We start from the raw sequence: 12,888 nt of genomic DNA on the forward strand, positions 1-12,888 counted from the left end.
ACACACACACACACTTGGGATTCCAATGTTGTGTAGCAGGATAAGCACTGAACTATTAATTTCAAGGTTGGTAGTTCAAACCCACTAGCCCCTTCTCATCAACTCCATACAGGGTCTCGCTGCATTGGAACCAAACTGACAGCACTTAACAATAATAGCAACATCAATACATGTACACACGCGACCATTCATCTGTCAGTTTGAATTCTCATTTGATATTTCCAGCAACTCTATGAATAAGTCCTATGAATAACAAGACTGAGGTTTAGGAAGGAAAAATAATATCTTGAAGGTGACAAAGCAGGTATCTAGAAGGGACAAAGTTCACATGTAAATCTAAAAGAATTTAGAGCACAAGTTCTTCCCTGTTGGTTTTTAAATTGCCTTTCTTGTATTAGAGGGCTTCACGAAGTCCACAGGACTTTGTTCCTAGTATCAGACAAAACTGAGGAATTGTTGCGATGTTCTAGTAGTTTCCTGTTTTGTTTTATATTCAAGCTGACCACCTAAGTCACTCATGCAGTCATTTAATATATGCTAGGAATGTAGTATGTACCAGATCCTGTGCCAGAACTAGGGAGACAATGATAAACAGCAGCAAATATTGACCCTGGGCCTGTTATGATGAAAGTCTAGTGTAATAAAATGATGACTAAAAAGTCATATTTGCCCTTGTGATAAGTGCTATATAAAAGAGGAGACTAAGGTATAGAATTCATGACTTGTCAAACCTAAAAATAGACTTGGCTATCTTTTCTCTGCTAGAGGTGGTGTTAATAGGAACTAGTACTGACGAGTACCACTTGTCTGTCAGCTGGTCATACATGTTTGCTTTTGTGTTGCTGTGATGCTGGAAGCTATGCCAGTGATATTTAAAATATCTCTGGTTCACCTATGGTGGAAATGTTTCAGCAGAGCTTCCATACTAAGACAGACTAAGAAGAAGAAGCAGACTACTTCTAAATGGTTATTCACTGAAAACCTTATGAATAGTATTGCTGTTCATAATAGAATGGATGTTCAGTCATTCCAAGATGAACCATATGATCAAGAACTGATGGTATTGAAGGAAGAAGTACTAAAGGCATTGGTGAAAAACAAGGTTCTAGGAATTGACAAAATGTAAGTTGAAATGTTTCAAAAAACGTATGCAGCACTAAAAGTACTCACATGGCTATGTCAGGAAATGTGGGAGAGAGTTGCCTGGCCAAATGATTGGAAGGGATCCATATTTGTGCCCATTTCAAAGAAAGGTTTCACAACAGAATGCATAAATCATCAAACAATATCTTTAATATTACATACAAGTACCATTTTGCTGAAGATACTTAAAAATTGATTGCAATAGTACATTGACTGGGAGCTGCAGAAATTTAAGACTATTCAGAAATTGACGTGGAACAAGGGTATCATTGCTATCTCAGATGGATATTAGCTGAAAGCAGAAAATACCAGAAAGATGTTTTATTGTTTTTTATTGATTATGTAAAGGAGCTCTGGTAGCATAGTGGTTACAACTCGGGCTGCTAACCTCAAGGTCAGCAGTTTGAAACTATCAGCTGTTCCATATGAGAAAGATGAGGCTTTTTTTTTGCTCCTGTAAAGATTTACAGCCTCAGAAACCCTATACAAGATCACTATGAGTCTGAACCGACTCCATGGTATATGACCATCACCAACATTGATTATGCAAAGACATTCAACTGTGTGAATCATAACAAACTATGGATAACATTGTGAAGAATGGCTATTCCAGATTGTTCTCATGAAGCACCTGTACATACACTAAGAGAAAGTCATTAGAACAGAACAAGGGAACAGTGAATCGTCCTGAAGTTTAAAATCAGAAAAGGTATGCACCAAGGTTGTGTCCTTTCATCATACCTATTCAATCTGTATGCTAAGCAAATAATCCAAGAAACTGGATCATATAACAAAGAATGTAGCATCAGTGGTCGCAGATATACAATTTTGAAAGTGGCGCTTTTACTGACCAGTATTTTGTTCTCTTGTGCATAGGGATCATCATGAATTGGAAACAACTTGATGGCAACTAACAATAGCAATAACACACACACACATATATATATTCTATTGATTCTCCTTTCTTATAGAACACTTACACAGCTAACAACACTAACCAGAACTTTGGGAGAAAGCACTCTTCTTTTTTTTTCTTTTTCTTTAAGTTAATAAACATTTTATTTAAAAATCTTGACATAGAATGTCTCATAAAAATATACACATTTCTATTTACATACTTTTTACTCCTTCTGTTTGAATTTGTTTTGAAAAAATTCTGAAAAGCTTTCAGAATTTCAGAATGAAATTAAGCATATGCAAATGTTGTACACATAAACGTTCAAAAATAAACACCATACATAGGCACAGAAAAGAAAAAAAAAAAAATGCATTACTGCTCCAGCTCTTTTAATGTCTAAATAGGTGTCTTAGTCTGGGTTTTCTAAAGAAGCAAAACCAGTGAAGCTTATAAATGTGTATATAAAGAGAAGTTTGTATCAACAAAGTGGCTCACACAGTTGTAGAAGTGGGAAACTCTGAAGTCCACTGGTCAGATGTCAGACTGGAGGCTTCTTACTCATATAGCTGTAGGACTGATGAACCAAATTCATCAGGTTAGATGGCAAATTAGGCAAGTAAGAAGGCAGGCTTCTGACAACTCCTTGGATCAGCAAGTCATAGAACAGGCAACTTGCTCAAGTTCAAAGAACCAGAAGTAGGATGAAGAGCCAGATGTAAGATCCAGATCCAGTAGAAAGCAGCAATCTGTGTCCAGTATATTGGAAGTAGGCCACATCCCTGAGGAAGCATCATTTCCATTGACAGACTGGTCATAGCAGACTTCATTGTGGATTTGATTACATTTTATCAGATCTTATCATGGAGAATGACTATATGTGAATGGCCAAATCACGGAGAATCCTGGTCCAGTTGAGTTACACAAAGCCTCAACTAGTGCAGTAGGACAGCAGTAACACCTGCGGTCATAGAAAGCTGGAGTATAGGAGAATGCTCATCTAGATGGAGTCCATTTAGATGAAAAGTTTCACAGAATTCAATATTCTCTGTTTTTTTTTTTTTCTAAGTGTCTTTGCAGTTTTTAGATGAAAGGTAACTGTGCTGAACAGGCTCTTCACACTTTTATCTGTCTGGTTACTATCAATAGTTGATTTTGTTTCTGAATTCATGATCTTTTTATAAAATCCAAAAGGAAAAACTCAGAAAATCAGATTCTTCAAAGTTGGTGCGTCTTAGCTGCCTTTATGAAAACTATTTGGAATCTGCTGGAAGTATAACCAATCAAGTACTCTTTCCCACCATTATTCACCTGCAGGTCCACTAGCATGTGTGGTTTATCATATCCAAACAAGGTGGTAGGGTTTCTTAGTATAATGGAGTTTTGTCTCTCTGTATTTATTTTCGTTTTATTATTTAGGGAAAATTCTGAGTTAGATAAGAAGCCTGATTCCACAAGGCCACTATCAGAACCATTTCTGGAGTGTTACAAGTTTAAAGTAATGCTGCAGGACTCAGACTGGCTGCTCTTTGAATGGGAAGAATTCTTTGATCTTACTGGAGTCAAAGGCCTCACTTGGCCCAGGTCATACGATTTTCTTCAATTATCACTACTTCAGTTTCACTAGAAACTTCTATATGCTTCACTTTTCTTGGAATGCCTTCTGTATGAATGCTTGTAACTAGCTGGAGACAGTTCTTCACTGACCACCTTTTCCTTTTCTAGGACAATATGATGTGATGAGTCATACATGTTTTTTTGACTCAGGATTTGTCTCTGAAGTGGCACATTTTACAACAATGACTAAGGACTTGGATAATGTGATATGTTTTTCTCTTCAAACAATTTAACTTGTTAATATGACAAAATATGAATATGAGGGCAAATACTAGAAAGAATAAGACAGCAGTAACACTTGGAATCCAAATAGACTATGTTGTGCTCTTATCTGAAAAGGTAATACAGTATTCTTGTGACTTTTCCATTCTAACTGTCCATGTATCTGAGAAGATTTCTGCTGAAACACAATACTCAGCATTCACTGAGGACAAGCTTTGGAATGCTTGACCAATACTGCATTACAGTACAGCCATCCACCCAGAGATCTATGGTATCACTTCCATTAATTCTCACATACACATCATACAAGAAACTGTAGCAAGTATCTTCATAATCAAATTTGCCCTCTCTTTTCCATTTATGATAATCAATGGGTGAAATATATCAATAATGATTTGGTTCTACTTTCTTCTGAGTTCCAGTTTAGGTGGTCCAATTGTCCCTAGTAGCCATACAATAAAATCTTTTGTCTCCCCCATAGGCAGATTCTTTTTGTCCAACCCTAGCTTTAACTCTAAGGATCTCTGGTAGTGTAGTGGTTACAAGTTGGGCTGCTAGCATCAAGGTCAGAAGTTCAAAATGACCAGCTGTTCAATGGGAGAAAGATGAGACATTCTGCTCCTGTAAAGATTTGCATTCTCAGAAACCCTATGCAGGGTCGCTATGAGTCACAACTAATTCCATGGCACACCACCACCACCAGCTTTAACTCTGGCCCAAACCAAATTTGATGGATCATCAATTTCTTCAAAAATACTACATTGATAAAGAGATATATTTGGACATGTAGTAACCCAGACCCCATCCTTATAGTTCTTTATCTCTATAGTGTAAGCAGGGGCTGGCACCATGCACTGACACTCTCAATAAAGGACAGGACCAGTGTTATAGGGCTTAATTTTAACATTTGTTGGCACAGGCCCTGAGGACAACTCCAGTTCTGCAGTACCCATCATAGGCCTGCTCCGTGCCTGAATGACTACAAGGATGAAGGAAGCTGTGTCCCTCCGACCAATAACGGCTGCAGCCCCGAACACAGACCCTCTGCCCGTCAGGAGAAAACACTCTTGATGCTGGAGTTCGAAGCTCTAAAAATGTAAGTCTGGGCTGCTAATGGACATCATGCGTCAACCATGCCTTTCTCCTCTGTAAAGGATAGAAACACTGAGCTATGGCAGCATCATTTAAGACTACATCCATCCATGTTTCAAGACACACCTCATATTGATATTTTGATTGTGTAAACACTGTTTTTTTCTTTTACTTAAAATAGTTTGAAATAGAATTCAATAACCAAAGAGTCTGGCAAATATAGAAAGGGTCTTGACTGATCTTTGGATATCTTTCCTTTACTAGAAGTGAGCTGATAATATCTACTTGACAGGATTGTTGTGGGAATGAAAAACACAATGTATTCATTGAGCTGGCTTCAAGTGGAACTGGAAGGCTGCTTAACACTATGCCCTATGCAGATGTGGTTAATCTTTCTTTCCCATTGTGTCCTAGGATTAAACAGTCTTCTGCTTGTCTGTCAAGCAGAGTTAGTTGAGGACAGCTTGTTCTCTCTTTATTACTTGTCTCTCAAGCAGAGTTAGTTGAGGACAGCTTGTTCTCTCTTTCATCATAGACTGTTTTACTTTTAGCCTTCTCCAGTTCAAATATAGGATCTATGTATTTTGGTATATATCTGATCATTGATGCGAATTTGGGAAAAGAGCCAAAATCCAGTGTGTCTTAACTATCTGCTACAAGATTCTAAGGAGGCAAATAGATCACTGTCATCCAATTACGAATAAATGTTAAGACAGTGTGGTGAAACTGAGAAAGGTGATTTCTTTTTTTTTAACCTACATATTATATAGGTTATTATTAATTGTTGTTGAGTTGGTTCTACCCCATAATGACCCTGTAGGGGGTCTCCAAGGAGCAGCTTTTATATATAACATCAGAGCTATCTGTGCACTATCCATGACATCAATGAAACTTCTCAAGTCTCTGGGGAATGGACACTGTTGGTACAGTATAATGTATTGGGCTTATGGAAAGGTTAGTGGTTCAAATCTACCAGGCCTTCTGGAGAAAGATGAGGCAGTCTTCTTCTGTAAAGAATTATAGCCTTGGAAACTCTATAGAGCTATTCTATTCTGTCTTATAGGGTTACATGAGTTGGAATTGGCTCAATGGTAATGGATGGTGGTTATGGATGGTGATGGTGTCTTTCTTTTTTTAAATTGCCATATGATTCAACTGTGCCACAATGAATTCTTGACACCATTAATAAAGATTTGGCCCTTCTGTTTCCCCTCCTTCCCTTGAATCTAACTTCAAACTCAATGGCCAGCATACTTTACATTTCAAGTATTAGTTGTGTGGTTTTGTGCACACCTGTGTGTACGTACGTGTTTTAGCATTTGTTGTTGTTGTTGCATGCCACAGAGTTGGTTCTGACTCATAGTGACCCTATATAGGGTTTCCAAGACTGTAAATCTTTACGGGAGCAGAAAATCTCATCTTTCTCCCTCGGAACAACTGGTAGTTTCGAACTGCTGACTGTGAGATTAGCAGCCCAATTCGTAACCACTGAATCTACATTTCAAATAGAAGGGGAAACAAGAAGGATTTGTAATAAGATGTGTTTTTTTCTGTACACTATTTTCAGTGTCTTGGCGTGGTGCTGAAGGATAAGCACTGGACCACAAAGTGGTGGTTCAAACTCACCAACCACTTCTTGAAAACTCTATACAGGGTCGCCATGAGTTGGAACTGACTCTACAGCACTTACAACAGTAACTTTGGCCTTAAACCATCAAAATAGAAAATCATTGCACTGTGAGGCTCTACAGGGACTGGGCACATAGCCAATACAATTTGGTGGGGAAAGGACTCAGGAATGGTCCTAACACCAGGTGCTGGTGTGGGACCCCAGTGACTGGTCCTCCATAGAGTGCTGTAGTAGACAGTGTCAGATCAATGGGGCAGGTTTTTCTGGTACCCACAAATGTGTTATAATAGGACTCCAAGTAGGCTGACATGCATTGTTTCTTGGTATTCTTTTTCCAGTTCTTTAACCATTCTGATCCTAAATACCAACTATGACATCACACTTCATCTATCTTGATGTTGAGAAGTAAGTGTTAAGAGGTATATATTTCATTTTAGCTTCTTGGTCAATTTGGGATCCAGGTTGATGATGCAATTTTTAATTTGTGGCCACTCTCATTACCCTCACTCCAGTCAATAGGATGGGGAAAACATGAGAGTCCAGGACCATCAAATTTTCTCTTTCATGTAATCCTGAGAACCATAAGACTTTAGATATGAAAATCAGTTCTGTTCACAACCCATTAGTGATAGCTTAGTTACAAAGCCTCATCTCATTGCAAGGGAGGTCACAAAATACAATCCCTAACTTGTCCCAGTCACCACTCTAATACTGTGGAAGAAGAGAAAAACTGATTTTAGTGAATTACCTAGCACTTTCTGCCACAGATAAATTTATGTATTCCTGTGAATACTTCAAGGTAGCTCATGCATTGTGTCATAAACTAGTCCCCCTTCATTGTAAGAAAGGATTAAAACTAAATCTAATGCTTTCTTATAGTAACTCCTTTTTATTTTTGATGTGTTTATTTGTTATTTTGAATTGGTTTTGATGAGGTTTTCTGTTCCTCTAAAAACTTACAGTTTTAGAAACCCTATATAGGTCTCTACGAGTTGGAATCATTTTGATGGAAGTGGCAGTGGGTATATATTGGTTCCTGGAACTCCTGGGTGGCACAAATGGTTAAACACTCAACCAATTAGCTGAAAGATTGGTAATTTGAATCACCTCACAGGCATCTTGGAAGATGGGCCTGCTAATTTGCTTCTGAAACATCACAGTTTTGAAAACAATATGGAGAAGCTATCTACATATATCGGGTCACCATGAGTAGTGATCAACTTGATGGCAATAAACAATAGTAAGAAATCATATTTCCAAATAGTAAAGCCTGGGTACTGATTTTATCCCATAAAATATAGAATGGTTCTGTATTTCCTATGCTTCCAAATAATATATTTTAGAGACTCAGAATCGGTTGCTCATATGTCAGCATTCACCATCGGCAGGATTTAGAAAATTTGGTGGGTCTTGAGACTGTAATATGGACATTGTTGTTGCTTAGTGTCATTGAATTGGTTCTAACTCATAGCAACTCTATGAAGGGTTTCCAAGAGTCGCTGGTGGGTTTGAACTGCCAACCTTGTGGTTACCAGTTCCGTGCTTATCCTACAGTGCCACACTAGCGTTCAATATGTGCATAGTACAATGCTAATCATCATGGGAGATATAAAACATAGTTAGCTCTGGTAGTGTAGTGATTACGAATTGGGCTGTGAACTGCAAGGTCAGCAGTTTGAAACTACCAGCTGCTCCGCGGGAAAAAGATGAGGCTTTCTGCTCCTGTAAAGATTTACAGCCTCACAAACCCTGTTCAGGGTCGCTATGGGTTGGAACCGACTCGACGGCACTTAACAACAACCTTCCTTATGAATTTTATGCTTTTTATAATCCTGAGAACCATAAGACTGTAAAGTCTTTTTGCTCACCTTTATAAACCTTAGCCTAGTGCTTGGCATAGAAAAGGCTTTCAAATAATTCTAACTGAATAATTATTAGAATGCTTCTAAGGTGAAATTTGAAATAAATATTAGGAGTCTCAGAAATATGCAGAATTTCTGCTGATGTTTCTGTAGCATAGCAAGGTTTTCATGTGTGTACTAAGAAAATCTAAAAGATGGTGATTCACATAACAGGGAAATTCAGAGGAAAACTGCTCTATAGCTCCTCTTAGATTTAGTTGTCAGTGAACATACCTATATCTGTCTTATATCGGAGACAATGTATACTCTAGTCACAGAGCAGTCTTTTCTCTAGGCATTTTGTGGCAACGTACACACACTTAAGATGCATGAATACCTTGCATAGCAAAAGAATTAAGCTTTTAAAAAAAATCTATCCACAGGCATTTATTGGAAAGTATGCTTAAAATTTTCTAAGTTACAAGTTTTCAAAAATTCCTCCTATTTGAGTTCTCCATCTTTGCTAGTAGTTTATTATTTCTCATCTTCAGTTCCTTATGGTGAGTGGGTACATTTAAGTAGGGCAGTCTCTTTGTTTCTTATGCCTAAATTGTATCAAATTATAAAACAAATGAACAACCAACTTTTAAAAATTCATTAAAAGACACTTGAGTTGTATATGAAATCTGATTTTTATTTATATAGCTATATATTTGTAAGTAACACATCCACACATAAGTGGATATATTATTTATAGTTGTACACACAGAGTATGTAAACCTATATGTACACCTCTTGTTCTTAAGTGCTGCTGAGTTGCTTCTGACTCATGCTGACCCTGTGAGTACAGGGTTTCTGAGGAGTTGCTTGTGGGTTTGAGCCACTAACCTTTAGGTTAGCAGTCCAGTGCTTATCTTATACCGCCACATCAGGATTCCACAAAGTATGATCTACTGGTTGCTTAATGGAAAATGATAATTGAAAACAATTCAACTTTCAACTGCTGATATCTTTTCTGAGTGCCTTTGGGCTGATCATTCTTTCCCATCGGGGACATTGTCATTATTTTTCACCACTCAGCTTTATATGGCTGTTGGTTCAGTTGCTTATTTGAATAACATTTGGAAAGTATTCTGGAGAAATTATATAGTTAACAATAATAATATTGTGAAGTGCATATTATTATTTCCAGCCCTGGTAAGTGCATGCAGGCTTCACAGAGTCAATGGGCTAAAGAGGCTTTTGTTAATGGGTGCTTATTGAAAGCAGTGCAGACATGAAGTGAATCCATTTCCTAGGTGTAATAATCTGTGTAAGTTTCTGCTAGAGAAGTAATTCAAACAGGACTGACAGAAGAATTTTATATCCCTGTCTTATAAAAATGCCTTAGAGTTCTGGTTTGGCATTGTAGGATAAGCGTTGGACTGCTCACCACAAGATAGGTGGTTCAAACCGATCAGTTGCCCCTTGGAAACCCTGTACAGGGCTGCTATGGTTTGACATTGTAGGATAAGCATTGGACTGCTCACCACAAGATTGGTGGTTCAAACCCATCAATTGCTCCTTGGAAACTCTGTGCAGGGCCACTGTGTGTTGGAATCTACTCAACAGCACTTAACGACAATATCATATATATGTTGTAGCTACTTCACCTATTTGGAGAACTTCAAAGACCCATGTAGTATGTATATAGAAGTCTACAGTATTCATAAGAGCTGTGATTTAAGTTAGTAATATCTTCAAGTAGCTTGAGGTCTTTGCTTTCCTATCTGGGCAGCCTTGACATGAAGATTACTAAGTCCTTTGCAGTGGAAGCAGTCTGGAAATTAAGCAATCAATCCCCCAAGTCACCTATCAATATACAGTCATCTTGGATTTTTAATCATAAGGAATTAAGGTTTATGGCGTGCTGGACTGAAAAGTTGGTTTGAATTGCAAGGTTGGCAATTCAAGCTCACCAACCGCTGCTTGGAAACCCTATACAGGGTCGCTCTGGGTTGGAACTGACTCAACAGCACCTAACAACAACCACAAATACTGACTGGAAGATAAATCCTAAACTTTCTCAACCTTTGAAAGGTTTCATCTTCCAAATTCTTTGAATAGTTGTATTTTGCTGGCTTTGAGTTAACATTAAGTATGTTGTTGTTGTTAGGTGCCATGGAGTCCATTCTGACTTACAGTGAACCTGTGTAGGGTTTGAGGAGGGGCTGGTGGGTTTGAGCTGTTAACCTTATGGCTAGCAGTCCAGTGTTTATCCTACAATGCCACTAAATGGGAATCTGCAAATAGTGGGGTTAGATATGCCAGAGTGATGTCTCAGCACAAAACTGTATAAATATTGAGCAAAGACCTTTATTAGGTCACTCATAGGAGACCTCATTCTGTATCGGCTTCTCAATCAAATCAGCTCTGTGTACTTCACTCCCCCCACCCCCAATACAACATCCTGAACCATTGAATAACCTCTCAGGTGCCATTATGCTGTCGTCCTTCCTTTCACAGCAATTTTCATTTCTGTTCCATAGAAAGCAGAGATTGAGCAGAGGGTTTATATGCTTTATTAAAGATGATAATCCTAGGAAGAAGGAGCAAAGGACAAGGGGAATAAAGCAGTGGAGGGAGGCAAGCCGAACTGTCTTTCTATAAGAGTCCAAATCCTTGTTTGCCATAGTCTTGGGCTGTGCTTGTTGTAACTAACTCTTTACTATAATCAATGAGTTACAGAAGCATAAGAAATGCCTGTGGGTTCGAGATGTACAGCTCCTTCCTTGACCCATTGTTTAACAGTAACACTAGTTCATTATAGTAGTCAGGACCCTTGATCTTTGCCTCTACATTTTCTGGCAAAGAACATTTTCAATCATTTATTTTCTTCTTAATTCTTTGGTATGAGTGGTCAGAGTAACAAGATGGTGAGCATAGATGTATTCCTCAAACAAAGCCCCTTATTCCTACAACTACAATTTGAGGGTCAGAATCTCTGCTCAGCCAGAGACTAGAGTTTCAAAGATGGCATATTACACCATGTAATTAAGTCTCAGGTGGTGGTTATGTGCTGTGGAGTCAGTTGCAACTTACAACGACTCTGTGCAGGGTTTTTGAGGCTGTAAATCTTTACAGGGGCAGAAAGTTTCATCTTTCTCCCGTGGAACAGCCGGTAGTTTTGAACTGCTGATCATGAGGTTAACAGCCCGACTTGTAACCACTACACTACCAGAGCTCCTTAAGTCTCAGATAAAGATGGTTTAAATGGCAATTCTAATTTTACCTTTGTATCATGATATGTATTTTGGCTTTTAGAGATGCAGCCCACATGTTAGTCTTCACATCTTAGATCAGAACTCAGTTCTGGAGGGTGTTTCCCTAAGATGATACTTCATTTATACCATTAACAGGCCACTGCACCATTCTATTAGGCCAATTACTTCTGAGTGATGACATTCAGGGTAAGACGATCGGCTTCTCTGGTCTTCTGCCTTATGCCTTATGGTCTCATAAGCCTTATGATATGTTCCTTGGTCATAGGTAATAGGCACTTTCACTAGGTTCATCCTACCATAATGCCCTTTTCTGCAGTTCAGGGTATATTTGTTCCACTATGAAACTTGAGGTTCAGGGAAGTAGCCATAAGTGATGTTCAAGGATCTTTTGGTTCAACTGTAAGGTTACGTTGGAGCAAAACTTCATTTATATTAGCTGGTTTTCATAAATACCTTTTAACCAGAAAAACTTAATACAATTTGGGCCTCCAGGTATTGCTCAGACCTTTATCTTATTGTACTTGAAAAGTGTGGTTATTCCCTGGAAAATGACAGCATGTCCCTTTGGATAATACATACTATATGTAGTTAATAATTAAGTACTAGACTATTCACCACAGTTTTGGTGGTTCAAATCTATCCAGAGACACTTCTGAAGTAAGGCTTGTGATCTGATTCCTAAAGGTCATTCACTGCCTAGAAAATAGAGTCAATTCAATGGAAACTAACAACAACAGCACATAGCGGCATTGAAGGATGCTTGTTAAGGGAAACTGGCCTCTACAATCTGATCACTCTTCTCTCCTAGTTACTTCCTCTTAGTTTGTAGATATGGTTGTACACTCCTGGTTAAGAAACCTTCATAAACTCTGTTTCTCCTCTTGTCATTGTTCTCGTTTCTTTCCTCCATAGCCAAACTCTTCAAAGGAAGACCCACAATTGCTTTCTCTGTCTTTTTAAGGACCATTTTCTGCAGCCTATTGTATATGGTTTCAATCCCACTATCTCATGTAGACTTAAGGGGAGATAAATTAGCATATAAAACCAAATCTAGTTAACTCGTGTGCTTGTTTATTTGTATATACTGTATGTGGCTTTTCTTGGACTCTGCTAATGTTCTTCTGAGGTACAGTGAATTGCTTTTATATGACCTTTCTAGTCTCGGTCTTCTATTGTTAGGTGCTG

At 38.3% G+C, this 12,888-nt stretch overlaps 1 pseudogene; it reads right to left on the reverse strand.

Moving 5' to 3' along the window:
• Positions 1-3,282: 3,282 nt before the first annotated feature.
• LOC102832824 lies at positions 3,283-3,790 on the reverse strand (annotated as a pseudogene).
• Between the last annotated feature and the right edge of the window lie 9,098 nt (positions 3,791-12,888).

This window comes from Chrysochloris asiatica, unplaced genomic scaffold, assembly GCF_000296735.1.
Source record: "Chrysochloris asiatica unplaced genomic scaffold, ChrAsi1.0 scaffold00235, whole genome shotgun sequence".
Lineage (NCBI taxonomy): Eukaryota > Metazoa > Chordata > Mammalia > Afrosoricida > Chrysochloridae > Chrysochloris > Chrysochloris asiatica.